Source organism: Rattus norvegicus, chromosome 8, assembly GCF_036323735.1.
Source record: "Rattus norvegicus strain BN/NHsdMcwi chromosome 8, GRCr8, whole genome shotgun sequence".
NCBI lineage: Eukaryota > Metazoa > Chordata > Mammalia > Rodentia > Muridae > Rattus > Rattus norvegicus.
Genome location: NC_086026.1, coordinates 44,170,136 through 44,195,422, shown reverse-complemented (window position 1 = coordinate 44,195,422; position 25,287 = coordinate 44,170,136). Strand labels below are relative to the sequence as shown.

The 25,287-nt window shown below is 39.7% G+C and overlaps 1 long non-coding RNA gene and 1 pseudogene across 1 annotated transcript in view; both read right to left on the bottom strand.

The window, feature by feature from the left end:
- Positions 1–537: 537 nt before the first annotated feature.
- Pdzd4-ps2 (PDZ domain containing 4, pseudogene 2) lies at positions 538–6,813 on the bottom strand (annotated as a pseudogene).
- Positions 6,814–6,928: 115 nt separating this feature from the next.
- LOC134480017 (uncharacterized) overlaps positions 6,929–25,287 on the bottom strand; it is a 33,857-nt gene continuing 15,498 nt past the window's right edge. Inside the window, exon 2 of the long non-coding RNA XR_010054130.1 lies at positions 6,929–20,625. This is a non-coding gene — a long non-coding RNA (uncharacterized LOC134480017). The remainder of the gene's footprint in view (positions 20,626–25,287) is intronic.

Genomic DNA, 25,287 nt, shown 5'->3' with positions numbered 1-25,287 from the left:
CAAGGGCCTATAGGTTGTCTTCATTATGTAGTGTCACTGTATTCCTTCCACATTCCTCTATCTACAGTGCCACTGTAGTCCTGCCATAGAACTTCAAATGTAGCATTATGTAGCCCTTCCAAGTTACATTATCAACAATGTCAGTATAGCTCTTCCACTCATCAGTGTAGTCCTTCATGTACAACTGATAAGTTGCATATGCATGCTATTAGAAGGGGACATGACTGAGAATAGTACAAAATCAGGTATACCTAATTTGTCCAATAGTAAAAATAAAATGTGATCTAGAAAATATTTACAGTTAAATAACGTAAGACATTGAATTTTTCTGTATTATTCTATAGAGTAAATGGCAAAATAGTACAAGGGTTGTCCTTTTTATTTATTTATTTTTTTATTATCTTGAGTATTTCTTATTTACATTTCGAATGTTATTCCCATTCCCGGTTTCCAGGCCAACATCCCCCAACCCCTCTGCCTCTCCTTCTATATGGGTTTTCCCCCTCCTCCCCCCCATTACCGCCCTCCCCCCAACAATCACGTTTACTGTGGATTCAGTCTTAGCAGGACCAAGGGCTTCCCCTTCCACTGGTGCTCTTACTAGGCTGTTCATTGCTACCTATGAGGTTGGAGCCCAGGGTCAGTCCACGTATTGTCTTTGGGTAGTGGCTTAGTCCCTGGAAGCTCTGCTATTTGAAGGGGACATGACTGAGAATAGTACAAAATCAGGTATACCTAATTTTCTCAATAGTAAAAACAAAAACGTGATCTTGAAAATACTTACAGTTAAATAATGCAAGACATTGGATTTCTCTGTATTATTCTTTAGAGTAAATGGCAAAATGCTACAAGGGTTGTAAATTTTATCTTTGCAATATATTTAATATTTTCTTTGGTGGTTTCAAAAATATTTTGGGGTTGAACTCAGGCTATCAGAACTAATGAACTATCTTACTGGTCATTTTAAAAACCGAGGGCTGATAAGATGATTCAATTGATACATTTGAATTGAAGTCTGACATCCATAATGCCAGTAATTCAGAATCAGAATGGTGGAAAGGTAACACTGCTTTTTCCAAGTTGAACTCTGACCTATAGACATGGGCACTTAAATATGCATACCAACACACATACAAATAAATAAGAATAAAACAAACTGAACTGAAACTATCCAAGAAATCATATTGAACAGTGAAATCAGTTTCATTAGGCATACAATATATGTCAGACTACCCAATGCAAAATAGAGGTATATGTATCATACAGAATAGGAACAGTATCCAAGTACATTATGTAGGAAACATGGTATGGGCTGAGGGTTTTGAGTTAGTATGATTCTTGGTGACATATTCTAGGGCAATAACTGAATGAACATCTCTGTGGGATGATGTCACAGGCGAGGCAGGTATAAGATAGAATGAGTTTTGTCACTGGACAAGAAGGAAGGATGGGCAGGAGAAAAGTTTGAGGGAAGGGGAGGAGACTGGAAAAGAAAGGAGGAAAAGACAGGAGGAACAGGAGAAGCCACCACTGAAAGAGAACTTGGAGACTGATGTTAAGATTCCACGCTGTTACTTCACAGGTTGTTATGAATGTTCTAATGTTTTTTTTTTTTAAGAAAGGCAGCTTGCTTTATTCTTGGGATGTAGTTGGGGATCAGGGGCATCCTGTAGAATCCAGTGAGCTTCACCAAGCCTGAGAGGCACCAAAAAAGTGGCACTTTTAAGTTACATCATCTGGGTCCTAGTCATCTCTTAGCCCACCTTCCTTTCATTGGGTCCAAGACTCCCAACTCCCACCAGATCATCTCTAAACTACATAAGGTCTTCTGTGTTGCTCATTTGGTTTGGCACTCCTTACTTATGCCAGTGAGAAGAGTGGCTCTGCCACAGTTGACATAGAAGAATTCTTTTGAATGGATACTGTGCCCAAAATCCCTGTGATCTCATTCTCCTTCAGTCACTGGTGAGAGAAGTGGGCCTCATGGTTAAGCCTTGAAAGCCAAGGCAGAACCCCTTTGCTACTCCTCAGTGTAGAGGCCACCAGGACAGCGGCTTTTTATTCTAACCCATCTTCTTCCTTTCCCTCCCACACAACCATCTCTCTCCCCCCCCCTCAACCACCTCAGCCAGCACTCGGTGGGGTTCACCTTTGCCAGGCTACCTAAAGGAGCTGCCAGCCCCCAGAGCAGATCCACAAAACAGAAAACAACTATTGGCAAGCACAGAAAACAAGAAAATCACAAAATTCAGGGTTGCCTTTGTCTCCAAATAATTGCAGCTCCTAGAAGAGGAGAGGTCGTTTTCTGCATGAAGTTGGACATTCTCTTGTGCTTAGGATAGTTCACCTCACCTCTCCGCACTGACTTTCCTGTCTCCAAGAACATAGCAAGAATACCATGTGCAAGCACACATAGGTGCTCTTTATGGGTATGCCTCTATGCTGGTTGTTGGCATAGCTTCTTGGGGAGAAGGAACTAGGTGTAAGAGAAGTGTTCCTTCCTGGGGCTTTCTACTTACCAAAGTCCTATGCACACATACATATACAGGTAGGAGTGTGCATGAGCATATCGTGCAAGCACACACATCGACACACACTAGATTCTAAGGGAGCGTGAGGGTCAGATTCTCTAGGCCTGGGCTGGGCTCCTGCTGGAGCAGCATAGACAGTGGTGACAGAGAGCAGAGTGTTGTAGATCCTTTTCCCATCAGCTGAGCGGGCACCATGTGCCAGCATCTCATGGATGGTGATCCAGTTGTCCAGAATCTTCTTGTTTCTCTTCTTTATGGTCTTACACTGGCTCAGCGCAATGATGTTGAGCTTAGGTTTGCTGTCACCGTTCTGCTGCTCCCTTAGACACTCCAGATAACTCTGCATGAACTCACCATGCTTCCTTTGCTCCCATGCTCGAATCAGGTGTCGCTTCCTCTCTTCTTTGTTCCAGTAGCGGCCCATCTTCATCACACTTACTGCATCATCATCAGTGGTCATACCACTGCACGCCTCTCGGATCTTCAGGCCTCTGACCTTCAGCAGCCGATCTCGTACAGGCCACTTGGCCACATAGTGGGTCCCATCACTTCACACCTTCACTTTCCAGTCCATGCGGGGTGCTTCAACAGCTGCAGCCACCAACCTGTCCACCCGAAGACCACTAGCCAAGCTCAGGTAGCCATGACTCAGATCCTCCAGGGTACGTGGCGGGGCCAACTGCATACAGCTATGGTACTGCTTGATCTCCTGGCCACCGTGGCACCTGGAGAGGTAAGGGCTACCTACAGGGCTCACACGCTCCAGAGTAACACTTGTCTTGGTGCTGCGGCTGACATGCTCTTCTGTGTTGTCTACGACCCACTTCGGGATCCCGCTAAAGTTATCAGAACTTGGCTGAGCTCCCTGGTGAAGGAGCACCCTTGAGGTGGGTGGTGACAGGAGGGCGAGAAGGGGTACAGTTCAAGTTGGAATTGCCAGCAGCAGATTGCTTCAGGGGGCTCTCAGGCAGAGGCTCCACAAGCAGTGGAGTGCTGTGGCAGCTCTCCCCATTGTTGTAGGCGCTGGTGCTATCCTTGTCTGATTTCTCTGGCAGTTCAGAGATATCAGATAGCTCATGCTTTTTGGGCTCACTGGCTGCCAGGTCATAGAAACTCTCTTCTTCCAGCAGCCAGAACTTCATACAACACTCCATCAACTGCTGCATCTTCGGTGCCCACAAGATAGTGCAACACTTGAACTCTAGGTGCCGAAGGTCTTCCTCCAGCATAGCCATCTCATGGCCTAGGCTCTCATTGTGGTTGACATCTAGGGCACTGTTGCCACTGGAGGCCCGGGAGAAGAAGATACTCAGCTGGTTGCCATTTTCCAGGTGGCACTTGATCTCCAGCAGCTCCCCGCAGCGTTCATACTCCTCATCAGTGAGCCCAGGAAGGTCAGCCCCTCCCAGCCCTGCCCCCTCAGCTAGCAAAGAATTATGCTGAAGTAGAAGTCCCTGCTCTGTAGGGCATCCCCTTGTAGACCGAACTTGCGCAGGCTTCCAGGGGTGTTGGTGGTGCTGGGAGGTTCATCCCTGAGCAGGTCATGTTCAGAGCTCTCTTAGTTGTGGGTACACGCAGTAGTCTGGCCTACTCCGCTGTCCAGGTCCTGGCTGTTGCTCAAGCCAGGTCCCCCATCAGGAGCCCCCTTCTTATCATTTCCAGTCTGCTGGGTAGAGGTGTTCTTAAGGGATGGATGTGTACAGGGCTTTGTATGATTAGGTGAGCAATTTTATCTTATCAATTAGATCAAATGTTTTTGTGTTGTATGTTTTTTCATGTGCAGATTTAAGTGTAAGAGTGTGTCAGGGGGGTTGGGGATTTAGCTCAGCGGTAGATCACTTGCCTAGCAAGCGCAAGGCCCTGGGTTCGGTCCCCAGCTCTGAAAAAAAAAAGAGTGTGTGGCAGATAATCTGGGCCGCATAGGACTTGGGATGTGTTTCTGTCCTGGAAACCTGCCTTTGGAATTAGATAGCTAGAGAGATTTCTTTCAGGCTCAGAGAGAGGCCTTCAGCAGTGTGATATGGGATGGAGCAGAGCGGATGAGATGCTTTGCTCACTGAGTCAAAGATATCTACCAGATATCTTGGAACACTGTGGTGCCGGCCCTAGAGCGGGTCAAAAGACTGCTTTATTTTTATAATATTACAACAACACACCTTAGAAAAATATTTTCAGTAAATATATTAAACACACACTTATGTTTTAAAATGTACATATTCACATTGTGACCTACTCATAATTCTAAAGCTTTTAAATGTCCACCTAAAATGTAAGGAAACCTTCAAAAAGATCTTTGGAATGGGATCACTAACAACATTTTCTCCCAACAGCACTGTGAACATTTTCTTAGGAGAATGAAAAATATAAAAATAAATATCCCAAACACCCCCAATTTTAAAAAGTATGGAATTTACTAAAGCAAAGGTAAATAGTGAGGTTTCCAGAAGTATAAAGAATCACATGTGTGTGAACACAGTGGAAAAGGACACGGTGGTGTATGAGCACCTTCACCTGTGTTGTCTCATCTTAGTCACTTGATGGCACTGAGGATGTCTGAGAGATTCTGTAAGCACAATTCTTATTTTCTGACACAATTAGCCTGTGTTGTCTCTGTCTTATCCATGGTTTAACACATTAATGCATTTTAACAGTTGGCATATTGTTAACAGATGGGGAAGTTTTCTTGGGGTGGAAGTATCAGACTAGGAATGTTTCTTTGAGAGATGTACTTTTTTCCTTGATTCCTTTCAATTTTACTCAGTTCTGCTGCTTCCCAAATGCCATGAGTTTAATAACTATGTTCTCCTGCATCCTTCCATCATGGTGGTAGAAACCTCTGAAATCATGAAATAAAATTCTTTTATTCTTTCATTGTTTTACTCTGGTTACAGTCATGGAAAGCTGTCTAACATGTGCCCTGTGTTGTCTGAGTAAGAATGAAGTGAGATGCTGGAGCTCTTGTTTGCTGGTCAGCCTGACAGAAAAGGTAATGCTGAAGTAAAGCTTCATTAATCAGGTCTGTTATATTCACAGGGAAACCACCCCTATTTACAATATTTGTCAGATAAGACACATGTGTTACAAAAGGTAACAATAAAGGGAGGAAGGGGAGAGTGCACATGTAAGAGTAATGGCTAATCCTGTTTGTCAACTTGACTATATCTGGAATGAATTCAATCCAGATTTGGAGGGCTCAACTGTGATCCAATCTTGAGCCTGGGAGACACAAGTTTCTGACTTTGACATATGCCTGAAGATATTGAGGTATAGAGGCTATGAAAAGCTTAGGACCAGTCAAGGTAGTACATGCCTTTAATTGCAAGAGACTAAGGCACTGAGATCTTTGAGTTCAAGGTCAACCTAGGACAAAACAAGGACAAGAACCAGGATGTGGTGGTACATACCATTAATCTGGACTACACCTGTTGAATATTTACTTAAGTACATTGATAGAAGGAAGATTAGCTCTTCTTCATTTGCTTGCATTTACTTTCCACACATCTGTTGGAATCTACAGGAGATCAGATGAAACAACTAGCCTTGTAGGACTAAGAAACTACTAGATTCTTGGACTTCTCATTCGCAGCTGACCATTGTTGGGGAATTTGACTACAGACTGTAAGTCATCCTAACAAATTCCATTACCATATAGAGACTATCTATTAGTTCTGTGAGTCTAAGAATCCTGATTAATACAGTCAATGGTGAAAGTATGGATTAAGAAATGTAAAGAAGCCAGAATCCTAGAAATGGAGAGTGACAATTCACCTGTCAATTACCAAAACCTGATGCTAAGCCAAGGCAGGTGTCAGAATCTACACAGTTGTAGATATTGATGGTCTCACATCATTTGGCTATAAGGTACACAGATGGGTTAAAGGCTTACTTAAGTACAACACAGCAAGCAAGTCTTAAGCCTTTAAATCCTGTTACATAAAGAGTGGTCATTATAACATACATATTCCTTTTTCAGATTTTTGTTATAAAAATGCTTAGTGAAATTTGTGAGTAAATAAACTATAAACCATGATTTCATTCATCAATCTGGTCATGAAGACCACCAAGAGAATCCTCCCTGCCCTCCAGTTATTTTCTCAGAACTGGATTATTGTCCTGTCCTACAGTTATTTGCAATCAATACCAGAAACAGAAGAATTCTTTCCAAATTTTACATGGAGTCACATTCTCCCATGCTCAACATCTTTGCCAAAAATCACAGAGAACTTTATGTCTCATAGACATGCAAGAATACCCTAAAATCTCCAAGGACTTACATACCCATTGAGACTATCCATTAGAGATGCTTCTGATCTTTTGTAGGTTTATAGGTACTTAACTCCTGTTTTACAAATCCTGGAAGAATTGATCAGTTCAAAGTGAATACAATTTAGTGTTGAAAGGATGAAACCAAGTGTATGAGGATCATTTTGAGCCCAGCTTCAAACACTGTACAGGAACTGAGCCCATGGCTCGGTATAAGAAAAAAATGAGGGGAGAAGTTGGATGTATATTGAATTTACCTCTGCAGGGAAATCATGACTTTGACTCTTAAACAGGATGGTTTAAGTAGGACAAAAATCTTTCCCCACCCTAAATCAAGGTAATGGACACACTTTAAGGATGAAAATAGGAGATGTGATGAAGCCTGCTTGAGCTGGCCATACAGGATTGGACAGTTCCTCCATTTTTCTCATTATCATCATCCTATTAAGAACTCTTCTTGCCCACCTTTTATACTACATTTAGGGTATGAACAAGTAAGTTAAATAAAAAGTGAAAATGAAGTATAAAAGAAACAAAATGAGGAGAAAGAAGATAAGCAATTTGACAGAGGACCAGGAACAGGAAAAAGAGAAAAGCACTATGATTGTCATATCAGTGGCAAGGGGAGAAGGAGAATGTACAGGTATGGAAATGAAGAGTTCATTTAACCATAGTCAAATACCATCTATTGCAGATCTCCCAAAAGAACAAAACATGATCTGTATGTTTACACACAAGCACTGGTTCCTACCATCTGCCATGAACTCATTTCCAGGAAGTTCACCAGCAGAGGCACCAAGAAGTAATTTCTATTTACACTGAGATTCTAAAACTGAAGAGTAGCAGAGAGAAGACAGAGAACTCAGGAAGTAGCATGTACAGGCAAGGAAGGAAATGCAGAGTGATGCCAGGCTATGGATTGAGCAGTTTGCCTGGAGAGAATCCAGGTTCCTCATTGCTACTTTGTGACCTAGTAGGATATACTCTTCTGGCTTCTTTCCCATGGGCTTTACTGTCAGATTTGTGTGTGAGATACTCAAAGAATTGTGAAATCTAGTGAATGATGAATGCAGAGAATAAGTGCAAATGTCTAATCTAGAAGCAAAGCAAAAAGAGAACAATGTTCAGAACCACTGATGGAACCAAGCCAGAGACAATATCAGGCAGTGGTCAAGAATAGTCCTCAGAACCAGAGATGACAAGAATATAATTATCCATAACAGCAGTCATATATCTCTCAAAAGATTAAAAGCAAAAAAAACAAATGATGGAATAATGAAAGGATACTGAAAGCTACAAGAGGAAGGAAAAGAAATGGTCTATTTATCAAAAAAGTGAGCACATGAGAATAGTGTGATTATTCCACAGAAATTTGAAAAGAGTGAAGGTTCTAGAAGATGTATGCCAAGTTCTAATACATAAGAAACATTACACCAAACAAAGCTACCTATTAAAATTGAAGGAGAAACACATTGTTCCATGATAAATACTGACTAGTTAAATTCTACAGAAGATATGAGAAGAAATACATCATTCTGAAGAGAAAGAAAAACACACCCAAGCACACACACGGAAATTACAATGCCAAGATGGTTAATAAAAATGTATATCCCTGAACCCAAATCCCAAGGGGGAGAGGGATGGACCTTCAGAAGTGCAGACACTTCTGAGGAATCAGAGGAGATTATCCTCTGCCCACATTCCAGACTGAAGAGAGAATCACCCAGTGACAGCTGTGCCCTTGGGCGCAGGGACCTAGGAGCAGTCAGGGGCAGGATGCTTCTGATTTCTGCCAGCACCAAGAAAAGAAAGACAGTTACCAGAAGCACCTACACACCTGAGAGCAGAGGTAAGACCAACTTTTCTGCTCTAAGTGACCTGACTGATGGATTCAGGACCCACAAAGTCGTAAGGGACAGGGCACTTCCAGTTTCTGGCCATGCCTGGACCTGAATTGATTTCATCCCACAGTTCCCTGCTCCCAAATGCCATGGGCGAAAGAGATGAACACCCTGAAGTGCGGACCATTCTGAGGCTGAAGGACAGACTGCCGCTTCTGCCCAACTTTTACCACATCCATGGCCCAAGAGGAAATTGCATAGTGCCTCTGAACATAAGACTATAGGAACAGTTAACAGCAGGAGCCTGCTGTTCTGATCTGCTCCTGGAGCTGAACCCAACTGGTCAAACAGCTATGTGTACCAAAATCCCATGGCAGAGAGAGCTGGATCCTCAGAAATCCAGACACTCCTGAGAAATCAGAGGAGACTACTCTCTGCCCATATTCACCACCCAAGGGGAAATCACCTAGTGTCATATGTGCTACCTATGCGCAGGAACCTAGGAGCAGTAAGGGGCAGTACCCTTCAGATTCGTGCATGTGCCAAGAGCTGAAAAACAGTTATCAGGAATGCCTACACGCCTGAGAGCAGAGTACTCTAAGTTCCAGGTGAAAGAATGCCGGAAAGGAGGTTTACAGGAGTGCTGACATAGAGACCTACAGAAGGGTCAAGCCACTGTCAGAAATGGCAAGAAATGTTGCCACCAGAGACAACCTGATGGTGAGAGGCAAGCATAGCAACCTAAGCAAAAGAAACCAAGACTACTTGCCATCATCAGAGCCCAGTTTTCCCAACAAAGCTAATATTAAATATCCAAAAACACAAATAAAGCAATATTTACATTTAAAAATTACATTTTATGATGATGAAGGAGGACTTTAAAAAAGATATAAATGGCTCCCTTAAAGAAGTAGAGGACAACACAAGTAAATACACAAAAGCCATTAAAGAGCAAACACAAAAATCCCTTAGAGAACCCCTTAAAGAATTATAGGAAAACACACCCTAACAGGTGAAGGAATTGAACAAAACCATCCAGGATTTTAAAATGGAAATAGAAACAATGAAAAAGCACAAAGGGAGGCAAGCCTTGAGATAGAGAACCTAGGGAAGAGATCAGGAGACAAAGATGCAAACATCACAAACAGAATACAAGAGATAGAAGAGACAATCTCAGGGACAGAAGATGCTATAGAAAACATCGACACAAACATCAAAGACAATGTAAAATACAAAAAGTTCATAGGCCAAAACATCCAGGAAATCCAGGACACAATAAGAATATCAAATCTAAGGAAAATAGGTATAGAAGAGAGTGAAGACTCCCAACTTAAATGTCCAGTAATATTTTCAACGAAATTATAGAAGAAAACCTCCCTAATCTAAAAAAGGGATGCCCATAGATATAAAAGAAGCCTACAGAACTCCAAATAGATTGCCCCAGAAAAGAAATTTCTCCCATCACATAATAGTCAAAACAACAAATGCACCAAACAGAAAAGAATTTTAAAAGCAGTAAGGGAAAATATGTCAATTAACATATAAAGGGAGACCTATAAGAATTATGTCAAACTTCTCACCAAAAGAGTATGAAAGACAGAAGATCCTGGGCAGATATCATACAGACCCTGAGAGAATACAAATGCCAACCCAAATTACTATATCCAGCAAAGCTCTCAATTAAGATAGATGAAGATAGAGATAAGGGCACAGAAGCAGCAGATCCCCTGCGTCTGAGTCACCGCCGGAACCTGAAGGGACGGACTGAATAAACAGTTCTCTGCACCAAAATCCCGAGGGAGGGAGAGGTAAACCTTCAGAGAGGCAGACACGCCTGGGAAACCAGAAGAGACTACACTCTGCCCACCTCTCTGACTCCAGAGGGAAACACCAAACTCCATCTGGGACTCTGGTGCACAGGGGCACCCAGAAAGGGCGGCACAGGTCCTCCTGGTGGCTACCCACTCGGAGAGCTCATAAGCAACACCCCACGAGCAAACTTGAGCCTCAGGACCACAGGTAAGACCAACTTTTCTGCTCCAAGTGACCTGCCTGGTGAACTCAGGGCACAGGCCCACAGGAACAGCTGAAGACCTGTAGATAGGAAAAACTATACTCCCAAAATCAGAACACTCTGTTCTCATAACTGGCTGAAAGAAAACAGGAAAAGAGGTCGACAGCACTTCTGACACACAGGCTTATAGGACAGTCTAGCCACTGTCAGAAATTGCAGAACAAAGTAACACTAGAGATAATCTGATGGCGAGAGGCAAGCACAGGAACCCAAGCAACAGAAACCAAGACTACATGGCATCATCGGAGCCTAATTCTCCCACCAAAGCAAACACGGAATTTCCAAAGACACCAGAAAAGCAAGATCTAGATTCAAAATCATATTTGATCATGATGTTGGAAAGAAAGATATGAAGAACTCCCTTAGAGAAACAAAGGAAAACATAAATAAACAAGTAGAAGCCTACAGAGAGGAATCACAAAAATCCCTGAAAGAATTCCACGAAAACACAATGAAACAGTTGAAGGAATTTAAAATGGAAATAGAAGCAATCAAGAAAGAACACATGGAAACAACTCTGGATATAGAAAACCAAATGAAGAGACAAGGAGCCGTAAATATGAGCATCACCAACAGACTACAAGAGACAGAAGAGAGAATCTCAGGAACAGAAGATTATATAGAAATCATCTACTCAACTGTCAAAGATAATGTAAAGCAGAAAAAGCTACTGGTCCAAAACATACAGGAAATCCAGGACTCAATGAGAAGATCAAACCTAAGGATAATAGGTATAGAAGAGAGTGAAGACTCCTAGCTCAAAGGACCAGTAAATATCTTCAACAAAATCATAGAAGAAAACTTCCCTAACTTAAAGAAAGAGATACCCATAAGCATACAAGAAGCCTACAGAACTCCAAATAGATTGGACCAGAAAAGAAACTCCTCCCGTCACATAATAGTCAAAACACCAAACGCACAAAATAAAGAAAGAATATTAAAAGCAGTAAGGGAAAAAGGTCAAGTAACATCTAAAGGCAGACCTATCAGAATCACACCAGACTTTTCGCCAGAGACTACCAAAGCCAGAAGATCCTGGACAGATGTTGTAGAGACCCAAATGCCAGCCCAGGTTACTGTATCCTGCAAAACTCTCAATTAACATAGGTGGAGAAACAAAAATATTTCATGCCAAACCAAATTTACACAATATCTTTCTACAAATCCAGCGCTACAATGGATAATAAATGGTAAAGCCCAACATAAAGAGGCAAGTTACACCCTAGAAAAAGCAAGAAACTAATCATCTTGGCAACAAAACAAAGAGAAGAAAAGCACACAAACAGAACCTCACATCCAAATATGAATATAACAGGAAGTAATAATCACTATTCCTTAATATCTCTCAACATCAATGGTCTCACCTCCCCAATAAAAAGACATAGATTAACAAACTGGATACTCAATGAGGACCCTGCATTCTGCTGCCTACAGGAAACACACCTCAGAGACAAAGACAGACACTACCTCAGAATGAAAGGCTGGAAAAAACTTTCCAAGCAAATGGTCTGAAGAAGCAAGGTGGAGTAGCCATTATAATATCAAATAAAATCAATTTTCAACTAAAAGTCATCAAAAAAGGTAAGGAAGGACACTTCATATTCAGCAAAGGAACAATCCACCAAGATGAACTCTCAGTCCTAAATATATATGCCCCAATTAAAATGTCACCTACATACGTAAAAGATACCTTACTAAAGAAAAACACACAATGCACCTCACACAATAATATTAGGAGATTTCAACACCCAACTCTCATCAATGGACAGATCATGGAAAGAGAAATTAAACAGAGATGTAGACCGACTAAGAAAAGTCATGAACCAAATGGACTTAACAGTCATTTATAGTACAATCTATCCTAAAGCAAAAGATATACATTCTACTCAGCTCCTCACGGTACGTTCTCCAAAACTGACCATAGAATTGGTCAAAAAACGGGCCTCAACACGTACAGAAAGGTAGAAATAATCCCATGTGTGCTATCAGACCACCACGGCCTAAAGCTTGTCCTCAATAAAAATAAGGGAAGAACGCCCACATATACATGGAAGTTGAACAATGATCTACTCAATGATAACCTAGTCAAGGAAGAAATAAAGAAAGAAATTAAAGACTTCTTAGAAATTAATGAAAATGAAGGTACAACGTACCCAAACTTATGGGGCACAATGAAAGCTGTGCTAAGAGGAAAATTCATAGCTCTGAGTAACTGCAAAAAGAAACAGGAGAGAGCATATTTCACCAGCTTGACAGCACACCTAAAAGCTCTAGAACAAAAAGAAGCAAATACACCCAGGAGGAGTAGAAGGCAGGAAATAATCAAACTCAGAGCTGAAATCAGCCAAATAGAAACAAAAAGGACCATAGAAAGAATCAACAGAACCAAAAGTTGGTTCTTTGAGAAAATCAACAAGATAGATAAACCCTTAACCAGAATAATGAGAGGACAGAGAGAGTGTGTCCAAATGAACAAAATCAGGAATGAAAAGGGAGACATAACTACAGATTCAGAGGAAATTCATAAAATAATCAAATCTTAATATAAAAGCCTATATTCAACAAAACTTGAAAATCTGCAGGAAATGGACAATTTCCTTGACAGATACTAGGTACCGAAGTTAAATCAGGAACAGATAAACCAGTTAAACAACCCCATAAGTCTTAAGGAAATAGAAGCAGTTATTAAAGGTCTCCCAACCAAAAAGAGCCCAGGTCCAGAGGGGTTTAGTGCAGAATTCTATCAGACCTTCATGGAAGACCTCATACCAATACTATCCAAACTATTCCACAAAATTGAAATAGATGGAACACTACTGAATTCCTTCTATGCAGCCACAATTACTCTTATACGTAAACCTCACAAAGACCCAACAAAGAAAGAGAACCTCACACCAATTTCCCTTATGAATACCGACGCAAAAATACTCAATAGAATTCTGGCAAACCGAATCCAAAAGCAGATCAAAACAATCGTCCACCATGATCAAGTAGGCTTCATCCCAGGCATGCAGGGATGGTTTAATATAAGGAAAACCAACAACATGATTCATTATATAAGCAAACTGGAAGAATAAAACAACATGATCATTTCATTAGATGCTGAGAAAGCATTTGACAAAATTCAATACCCCTTCATGATAAAAGTCCTGGAAAGAATAGGAATTCAAGGCCCATACTTAAAAATGGTAAAAGCTACCTACAGCAAACCAGTTGCTAACATTAAACTAAATGGAGAGAAACTTGAAGCAATCCCACTAAAATGAGGGACTTTACAAGGCTGCCCACTCTCTCCCTACTTATTCAATATAGTTCTTAATGTTCTAGCCAGAGCAATCAGACAATAAAAGGATATCAAGGGGATACAGATTGGAAAAGAAGAAGTCAAAATATCACTATTTGTAGATGATATGATAGTATATTTAAGGGATCCCAAAAGTTCCACCAGAGAACTACTAAATCTGATAAACAACTTCAGCAAAGTGGCTGGGTATAAAATTAACTCAAATAAATCAGTAGCCTTCCTCTACACAAAAGAGAAACAAGCCGGGAGAGAAATTAGGGAAATGACACCCTTCATAATAGACCCAAAGAGTATAAAGTACCTCTTTGTTACTTTAACCAAGCAAGTAAAATATCTTGACAATAAGAACTTCAAGACTCTGAAGAAAGAAATTGAAGAAGACCTCAGAAGATGGAAAGATCTCCCATGCTCATGGATTGGCAGGATTAATATAGTAAAAATGGCCATTTTACCAAAAGTGATCTACAGATTCAATGCAATCCACATCAAAATACCAATCCAATTCTTCAATGAGTTAGTCACAACAATTTGCAAATTCATCTGGAATAACAAAAAAACCAGGATAGCTAAACCTATCCTCAACAATAAAAGGACTTCAGGGGGAATCACTATCTCCGCACTCAAGCAGTATTACAGAGCAATAGTGATAAAAACTGCATGGTATTGGTACAGAGACAGACAGATAGACCAATGCAACAGAATTGAAGACCCAGAAATGAACCCACATACCTATGGGCACTTGATTTTTGACAAAGGAGCCAAAACCATCCAATGGAAAAAAGATAGCATTTTCAGCAAATGGTGCTGGTTCAACTAGAGGTCAACATGTAGAAGAAAGCAAATCAATCCATGCTTATCACCCTGTACAAAGCTTAAGACCTAGTGGATCAAGGACCTCCACATCAAACCTGATACACTCAAACTAATAGAAGAAAAACTAGGGCAGCATCTCGATCACATGTGCACTGGAAAAAATTTCCTGAACAAAACACCAATGGCTTATGCTCTAAGATCAAGAATCGACAAATGGGATCTCATGAAACTGCAAAGCTCTTGTAAGGCAAAGGACACTGAGGTTAGGACAAAACGGCAACCAACAGATTGGGGAAAGATCTTTCCCAATCCTACAACAGATAGAGGGCTTATATTCAAAATATACAACGAACTCAAGAAGTTAGACCGCAGGGAGACAAATAACCCTATTAAAAAATGGGGTTCAGAGCTAAACAAAGAATTCACACCTGAGGAACGCCAAATGGCTGAGAAACACCTAAAGAAATGTTCAACACCTTAGTCATAAGGGAAATGCAAATCAAAACAACCCTGAGATTTTTACCTCACACAAGTGAGAATGGCTAAGATCAAAAACTCAGGTGACAACAATGCTGGTGAGGATGTGGAAAAAGAGGAACACTCCTCCATTGTTGGTGGGATTGCAGACTGGTACAACTATTCTGGAAATAAGTCTGTAGGTTCCTTATAAAAGTGGACATTGCACTACCTGCAGACCCAGGTATATACATCTCTTGGGCATATACCCAAAAGATGCCCCAACATATAAAAAAGACACATGCTCCACTATGTTCATAGCAGCCTTATTTATAATAGCCAGAAGCTGGAAAGAACCCAGATGCCCGTCAACAGAGGAATGGATACAGAAAATGTGGTACACCTATAGAATGGAATATTACTCAGCTATCAAAAACAATGCCTTTATGAAATTCATAGACAAATTTAGGAAACTGGGAAATATCATCCTGAGTGAGGTAACCCAATCACAGGAAAACACACATGGTATGCACTCATTGATTATTGGCTATTAGCCCAAATGCATGAATTACCCTAGATGCATAGGTCACATGAAACTCAAGACGGATGATCAAATGTGATGGCTTCATATCTTCTTTAAAAGGGGAACAAGAATACCCTTGCTGTGGAATAGAGAGGCAAAGATTAAAACAGAGACAGAAGGACCACCCATTCAGAGCCTGCCCAACATGTGGCCCATACATATACAGCCACCCAATTAGACAAGATGGATGAAGCAAAGAAGTGCAGGCAGACAGGAGCCGGATGTAGATCTCTTCTGAGATGCACAGCCAGAATACGGCAAATACAGAGGCGAATGCCAGCAGCAAACCACTGAAGTGAGAATAGGACCCCTGTTGAAGGAATCAGAGAAAGAACTGCAAGAGCTTGAAGGGGCTTGAGACCCCCATATGAACAACAGTGCCAAGCAACCACAGCTTCCAGAGACTAACCCACTACCTAAAGACTATATATACATGGACTGACCCTGGACTCAGACCTCATAGGTAGCAGTGAATATCCTAGTAAGATCATCAGTGGAAGGGGAAGCCCTTGGTCCTGCTAAGACTGAACCCCTAGGGAACGTGATTGTTGGGGGGAGGGTGGCAATGGGGGGAGGATGGGGAGGGGAACACCCATAATGAAGGGGAGGGGTTAGGGCGATGTTTTCCCGGAAACCGGGAAAGGGAATAACACTTGAAATGTAAATAAGAAATACTCAAGTTAATAAAAAAAAGATGAAGATACCAATATAGTCCATGACAAAACCAAATTTATACAGTATCTTTCTACAAATCCAGCTCGATAAATTATAATAGATCAAAAACTCCAACACAAGTATGGAAATTACATTGTAGAAAAAGCGACAAAGTTATATCCTTGCATCGAAAGCAAAAGAAGAGAGACACACAAACATAATTCCACCTCAAACAACAAAAATAACAGGAAACAACAATAACTGTTCCTTTATACCTCTTGAAATCAATAGACACAATAGACATAATTCCGCAATAAAAAGACATAGACTGAACGACTTCATATGTGAAGAGGACCCAGCATTTGACTGCATACAGAAAACATAACTCAGAGACAAAGACAGACAGTAACTCAATGAAAAAGGCTGGAAAACAACTTTCCAAGCAATTGATCAAAGAAAAAACCTGGAGTAGCCATTCTAATACCCAATGAAATCAACTTTACATCAAAAGTTATTAAAAAAGATAAGGAAGGATACTTCATATTCAACTAAAGTAAAACACACCAAGATAAACTCTCAATCCTAAATATCTATGCTCCAAATGCAAGGGCACCTACATTCATAAAACAAACCTACTAAAGCTTAAGGCACACATTCTACTGCACACAATAATAGTAGATTTCAATTCCCCACTCTCTTCAATGGACAGAATATGGAATCAGAAATCAAAAAGAGACATAGAGAAGTTATGAACCAAATGGACTTAACAGATAGTTACAGAATATTCTTCCTAAAACAAAAGGATACACCTTCTTCTCTGAACGTCACTGTACCTTCTCCAAAATTGACTGTATAATAGGCCACAAAAAAGGCATCAACTACTGCAAGAAGACAAAATAGTCCCATGCAACCTATCACATCATCATGGACTAACACTGGTCTTCAAGAGTAATAAAAATGACAGCAAGCCCACATATGCATGGAAGTTGAACAATGCTCTACTCAATGATAACCTAGTCAAGGAAGAAATAAAGAAAGAAATTAAAGACTTCTTAGAAATTAATGAAAATGAAGGTACAACGTACCCAAACTTATGGGGCACAATGAAAGCTGTGCTAAGAGGAAAATTCATAGCTCTGAGTGCCTGCAAATAGAAACAGGAGAGAGCACACATCAGCAGCTTGGCAGCCCAACTAAGAGCTCTAGAACAAAAAGAAACAAATACACCCAAGGGGAGTAGACATCAGGAAATAATCAAATTCAGGGTTGAAATCAATCACATGGAATCAAAAAGGACTATTCAACAATCAACAAAACTAGGAGTTGGTTCTTTGAGAAAAATCAAAAAATAAAAACATCCTTAACCAGGAGAACCAGCAGGCACAGAGAATGTTTCCAAATCGACAAAATCAGAAAAGAAAGACATAACAACGGAATATGAGGAAATTCAAAAAAGTCGTCAGATCATAATACAAAAGTGTATATTCAACAAAACTTGAAAATCTGGAGGAAATGGACAATTTTCTAGACAAATAAGAGATATCAAAGTTTAATCAAGAACAGATAAACCATCTAAACAGCCCCATAAATCCTAAAGACATAGGAGCAATTATTAAAATTCTCCCAACCATAAAGAGCCCAGTTCCAAATGGGTTTAGTGCAGAATTCCATCAGAACTTCATAGAAGACCTCAAAACAATGCTGTCCAAATAATTTCACAAAATAGAAACAGAGTACTACCAAATTCCTATTGTGAAGGCACAATTATGCTTACACTCAAACCACACAAAGCCCCAACAAAGAAAGAGAACTTCAGACCAATTTTTCTTATTACTATGTACATATTATCAAGCAAAAATACTCAATAAAATTCTCACAAATGGAATCCCAGAACACATCAAAACAATCATACATCATGAACAAGTATGCTTCATCTCATGGATGAACAAATCCTTCTTATATATGGAAATCCATCAATGAAATCTTCTATATAAACAAACTCAAAGTTAAAAAGCACATGATCATTTCATTAGATGCATGGAAAGCACTGTACCAAATACAACACACCTTCATGATAAAAGTCCTGGAACGTCGAGGAATTCAAGGCCCGTGGCTAAACATAGTAAAAGCAATATATAGACAACCAGTAGCTAACACAAAACTAAATCAAGAGAAACTTGAACAATCCCACTAAAACTAGGGACTAAAGAGGGCTGCCACTCTCTCCCTACTTATTCAATGTAGTACTCAAAGTACTAGCCAGAACAATCAGACAAGGAAAGGATGTCAAAGGGATAGAAATTGTGGAAGATAGAAGTCAAAATATTACTATTTGCAGATGATATAGTAGTACATTTAAGTGACCCGAAAAGTTCCACCAGAGAATTCCTAAACCTGACAAACAACTACAGCAAAGTGGCTTGGCATAACATTAACTCAAACAAATCAGTAGTCTTGCTCTACTGAAAGAATAAACAAGTTGAGAAAGAAATTAGGGAAATGACACCCTTCATAATTCTTCCAAATAACATAAAATACCTCCTTGTAACCTATCCAAGCAAGTGAAAGATCTGTATGACAAGAACTTCGAATCTCTAAAGAAAGAAATTGAAGAAGATCTCAGAAGATGGGAAGTCCTCCCATGCTCATGGATTGGCAGGATTAATATAGTAAAAATGGTCATTTTGCCCAAAGCAATCTACAGATTCAATGCAACTCCAATCAAAATTCCAACTCAATTCTTCATAGAGTTAGAAAGAGAAATTTGCAAATTCATTTTAAATAACAAAAATTCCAGGATAGTGAAAACTATACTCAACAATAAAGGAACTTCTGGGGGAGTCACAATACCTGACCTCAAACAGTATTATAGAGCTGTGGCCATGTCAATGATACACACTCACTCAGAACTGTAACCATTCCCCACATCTAAACAAATAGAAAAAAGAAACAAGCCAGCACAGCTGTTGTAATAACTGACAAAATAAAGTTTGGAAAAAAAGTAATCAAAAGTGGTTATTAAATATCCCTACATATGTATTAAAGGAATATCCATTGACAGAATATTGCAATTTTGATTATAAACTAACCAACTCGTAAAAGACATAACAATTGATCTAAAATCCAGATTAACCCCAATCCAATTGTTGTAGATGAGCTTAATATTCCACTCTGACTAACATACAAGTCATATGGAGGAATCTAAACTGGGAAACATTAGAGTTCAATGGTTCATAAAGTAATTAGACCTAACAGAATATTACACTGAACATTCAAAAAGATTAATAGTGAATTTTTCTCATTAGCATATAAACTTTCTCCAAAATCACCCACACAGTAATATTCAAATCCACCCCAACATAGAAAAAATGAAATAACATGCTGTATTCTATCAGACTATATTGGAATAAGCCTGGAATAAGCCTGGCTGCCAAAATCAATAGAAACAATACAAGTACACAAACTCATGAAAACTAAAAAGCACAGTACTGAATGATAATTGTGACAAAGGAGAAGTCAAGCAGGGAATTTTAATAAAGTTTCTAGAATGTAACGAATATGAAAACACAACATACCAAAATCTACATGATGCAATGGAGGCTGTGCTAAAATGATATATTATATGTGTAAGTTGTAAATATATAAAAAATTAAAAACCTAAAACTAATAGCACAGCTATGATAAATGTGCTATGATAGCACTAATGATAAATGTGAAGGTCTTGGAAATAGGACTATCTTCTACAGCAGTAGGCACAGGTACATAGAAATAAAATCATAGATGAAATTAAGAATATATAAAAATACAAAGATTTAACCCAAAAGTTTTATCTTCAAAAATATTAAAAATATCGACAAACTATTAGCAAAATTAGCTGAACAAGAAGATACAAATTACCAATAGTAGACATGAAAAGGGAAACCATTCAACAATGAGATAATTCAGAAAATAATGAGAAAATACTTTAAAATTTTATGTTCCACTGAACTAGATAAATGTACCAGAGATAATTTAAACAAATAATCTAATAACATAAACAAATGCATAACACTTACCAAATCAGAAGCTGTAGCTACAGTCTGCTACTCAAATAAAACCAGGCAACACTTAAGAGAAAAACAAATAAAAGAAGAGACAGATGGATTCAAGCACAGTACTACCCATGCTTTCTCACCCCACCTTTTCTCATGCTATCCACAGTTCATATTTCTATTATTATTTCACTACTAAGTTAACTTTTTAATGTCTTGGTTGTATTGGTAATGGTCTCCAGCAGAGAGATGCCATGCTGCTTTGAATGTGATGTTTTGTCATGACACCTCTCAGTCACCAGGTCTTCTTCTCACTAAAGGGCTTTACTGAAGGCTCTTTCATGTCTGCTAGTTTTCAGAACTTCTAATCCTTTCTCTTTTAACAAAAATGTCTTATTTTCATGAGCACCTCTCTACTAATACCTATCCTGATAATGCATGTTTAAAAAAAAATGCTGCGCAGAGGTCTGCCCACTGCTCTGCCTGCCTTTACCAGGCCTACTACACCAGGAAAAATCAGTTTATATCCATTTTCTCCCCTAATATCCTGACCAAAATGTCCTCTATGGCATACCCTGCTGCCCTAAACTACCTGTTGTCCCTTCTGAGCTCCATAGTCTGTCCATCACTCCATCTGAACTCATTAGGACTGCTGCATTAGGAGCAGCCAGGTTACAACTTTTCCACCACAAATCCCCTGCCCACAGAGCACCCAGCGGCCTGACACAGATCCCCTGAGCATCAGGCTGTCCCTACAAACTCCATTGGTTTGTCAATTTTCTGACTTACTTCACCAAGTCTGCTGCAACAGAAACATGCAGCACAAGATTTCCCACACAAGGCCTTACTGCATCAGAAACATGAAAGATGGGCCAGCCTTCACGGAAACCTGTTATACCAAAATTATAGAAGAAGATTCCGCCATCCTAAAAAAAATGCTCCTACACAAACAACCAGATGGCAAAAGAATACAGTAAAAGAACACAATAAAAAATAACCAGCACAATTTGAAACATCCAGAGCCTCCAGTTCTATTACAACAAGACCTAGATAGCCTAATACAACCAATGTACAAAAAATGACCTAAAATCCAACCTTTTAAAGATGAGAGAGGCCTAAATACCATCAAATATGAAAAATAAATGAATAAAACTCCTAAAGAGCTGAAAACGAATTTGAAGAAAGAAAACACAATGCAAAGGATTCTGGAACTAGAAATATCAGGAAAGAGACCAGGAAAAATAGAGCAACAGAATCTTAGAGATGAATAGTGAATGTCAGGAATAGATGATGGGATAGAAGAAATGAGACTTTAGTAAAAAAATGTGACATTTAAAATATTCATGACACAGAATGTCCAGGAAATCTGGGATACTGTAAAAAGATGGAACCTAAAAACAATAGGAAAAGAAGAAGGTGAAGAGTCCCAGCTTCAAGGACCAGAAAATATTTTCAACAATGTCATAGAAGAAAATACTCACACCCAACCTTCAAAAATTCCTCTAAATATACAAGAAGCATACAGAAAACCAATTAGATTGGAGCAGATAAGTAGATCCTCCCAATATATAATAACCAAAACATTAAATTGTACTAGGTTGGACTGATGCTGTTTGTATTCTCATGTTAATAATTTTTCATGAAGAGAGGTTGCCCCTGAAGAGCAAGGTATGTCATGTGAATTTCCTCCCCATATTAACTGGTAAATCAAAAGTGAAAGCTAATTATTGGGCAGTGGATGGGAAGATTGAACTGGAGGCTTAAGTGTAGGGGACAGGTAGAATGAAAGGAGGAAAATGAGAGGAGATCGAAGGATGTAGGAAGTGAAGGAGATGTGGCAGTGGTGGTTAGGGGATACTGCAAGTAGCAAGGGGTCTTATAGCTGGCGAATAAGTTACTATAGTGATATATTTGACCAATCTAACCATGTTGCTTATTAACTGGACGGTGTTTTTTTGTTTGTTTTTGTTTTTGTTTTTTTTTTTTTGTTTTTTTAATGTGGCATTGACAGGGTTGGGAATTCCAGCAACAAATTGGGGAAGCTTAAGCCAGGCTTAGAATCAAACTAACTTGAATTGTTTACCTCCTGTCATCACATAAACAACTAGAGTTATCCTCTATAGCATCAGGGCGGAAATTAAACATCCCGTGGGATTACGAGGTCTACAGAGAGCTAACTGATAAGTTCCCTCCCTAATCCCTAAACAGTTCTCAGTAACCAGAATTGGCACCCCAGCCAGAGGTGGGACACAGGTAGCACCAGTGCTGGAACACAGTTGGGGTTTCCAGAGAGCCTAAAGAAGGATCAAGGACCTGGGGGCATGACTGCTTGAAATTCAACCTTCACAGTTGTGGATAAACAGCCGAAAAAATGGCAGTTAGCTATAGCCTTCTCACAGGCTGATCTGAACATCTCCGCTTGGAGCCAGATTTCCTGTACTTGCTTTCATGAATGTCCAGATACAGGACAACTACTGGTACTACAGGCTGCATGAGGTCGGTGCCAATGCTGTGGGCTGCAACCCAAGCACAAAACTGAAATTGCTCAGAATCACAGAAAAGGTGGATCTTTCTACAGTTAGCCTTTTTCTGTGAATTAAAGTATCAGAGAGGATTGAAGTGTTCTGAATCAAATAACGGAGGGAGACAAAGGAACAAGAATCTTTAGATCAGGGAATATGAATTTTAAATTTATGATGATAATATTTTTTAGAGAGTTTAGATGAGAAGCAATAGATACCTTTTGAGTTTTATGCGATGCTATTTTAAATGGTTTGAAATGGATAGATTTAAATGAAATTGATACCTTGCCAGTTATCATTATTATAATGTTAAGTGCCTTGTTTTACTATGTCTTCTTAAAAAACTGGGCCGTAGAGAAAATTTTAGTATCTGGACAAAAAGGAAATTAGAAGATTTAGTAAAACAGAGTGAGAAAAATACCAAGACAGAGAAAGAGGAAAATGGAGGTTAGAGAAGGGAAGTGGAAAAGACCCTAGAACAAAAAGTACAGAAAGAAGAAAATAAGGATTGGAGACAGGAGCTACAGAATGTCCTAGAGCAAAAGCTAGAACAGGTGACAAATCAGACTGAGCACCAGAGAGAAAAAAAATGAGGATTGGAAGAAAGGCTTGGAGGAGAATCTTTTAAAATTAATCAATGAAAATAAAATAGACATCGAATTATCAAAATTAAAACATATAAAAATTAAAATGTGGAAACAGAACCTTGAACAGAGAATACAGGAAACTTATGGAACAGGGTGAGAAACAAGTATGAAATATTTGCAAATACCTTGAGAGGAACTGAAAATATTTAAGGAAAATGCTTAGTTAGAGACAGAAGACAAAATTGAAGGAAACCAACGAAAGGTTGTCCAAAAACAAACTTTTTTTATTTAGTTAGTATTAAACAAAGTCCAGCAGATGATGATCATTCCCAAAATTATCAAGAATTTGAATGGTAGCCACTGGATGTGTTAGAACTGTCAACATTTAAGGAAAGTGTCACTAATTTTTGAATGCTTTTGCTGTTTGTAAAGCAAGTCCTGACTTTTTGGGGTATTCAAAATAGAATAATGTCCCAAGACTGGAAGGACATGGCAAAAGCCATATTAGAACCTGGTCTACATTTATAATGGTTCTAATGGTGGAGATAAGATGTGAATGAGATAATGCAACTATATAAAGTCAGAATTATCAATGTTTCTAATGATCACCTGCATGGTGAATGTTAATTTTTAAGGTAGAGGTGCATGCTGAATATGATCAAGAAACTTTGACATTGTGTCCTACTATAAAGAATGTTAATTTCTTATCCATACATATCCAAAGGAGACAAGGAACTGTGGAACTGTAAAAGGTGGCCTGGTTTCTGGAGGAGCTCAGCTATAAATTCCCCAGTGACCCTGAAAGGTCAGTAGGCATTTTGCCTGACTCCTATGAAACCAGGCCCCCATCACTAGCCACAACCTTCCATAAATTAGTGGTCATCAGTCATGTAAGGGCAATCCTTCAAGGCTCTCCACAGGTAGAGGATGTGGCCACAGGTCACAAAAGCTCAAGACAGATCTATATTATAATGAGGCACCTAAATACCTGGAGGCTTAGCCAGTAAATTTTCCTTCCCAGACATTCTTTCTGGAAAAGGTATTTAATCTCTGATCCACCCTGAGAAGTGGGGTACTGTTTTACTCATCCACTCTCTGCCATTATAATAATGTCTTCAACCATGGACTGACTCTTTTTATTGGGATACAACGTGGGGAACAACAGAGAAGGCCTTTGCCTACAGAGCCACTCTCTAATCTTCCAAAGAAGGCCTCCCTGTGCTCCTAGCCATGACTGCCACTACAACCAAGCCAAACCAAGTTTGCCACTGTCAAGCCAATAACTATCCTTATGGGACCATCTAGAGCTCCCCTTGTTCCCCTTCAACCTCAGGCTAGATCCAGGTGTGGAATCCCAATCCTCTGTTATCAGCTCTCCTGGGGCTTCCAGCACTGCCTGGATCCCCAAAAAACAGAGAACCAGACAGCCCCAGTTGGAGTAATCTGAAGAGCCAGTACCAAGATTTTCTCCTGTTATCATCTAAGAATAAACACACCAAAAGCCTATTCCAATTTCTGTCTGGCAAACAAAGTTCCTCTCAGTCTTCTGCAGACTCGTTCTAAAACTACAGGGACTCCTCTGCCCTCTAACCTGGGACATTTTTATCAAAGGGGCAGGAACTGACTGC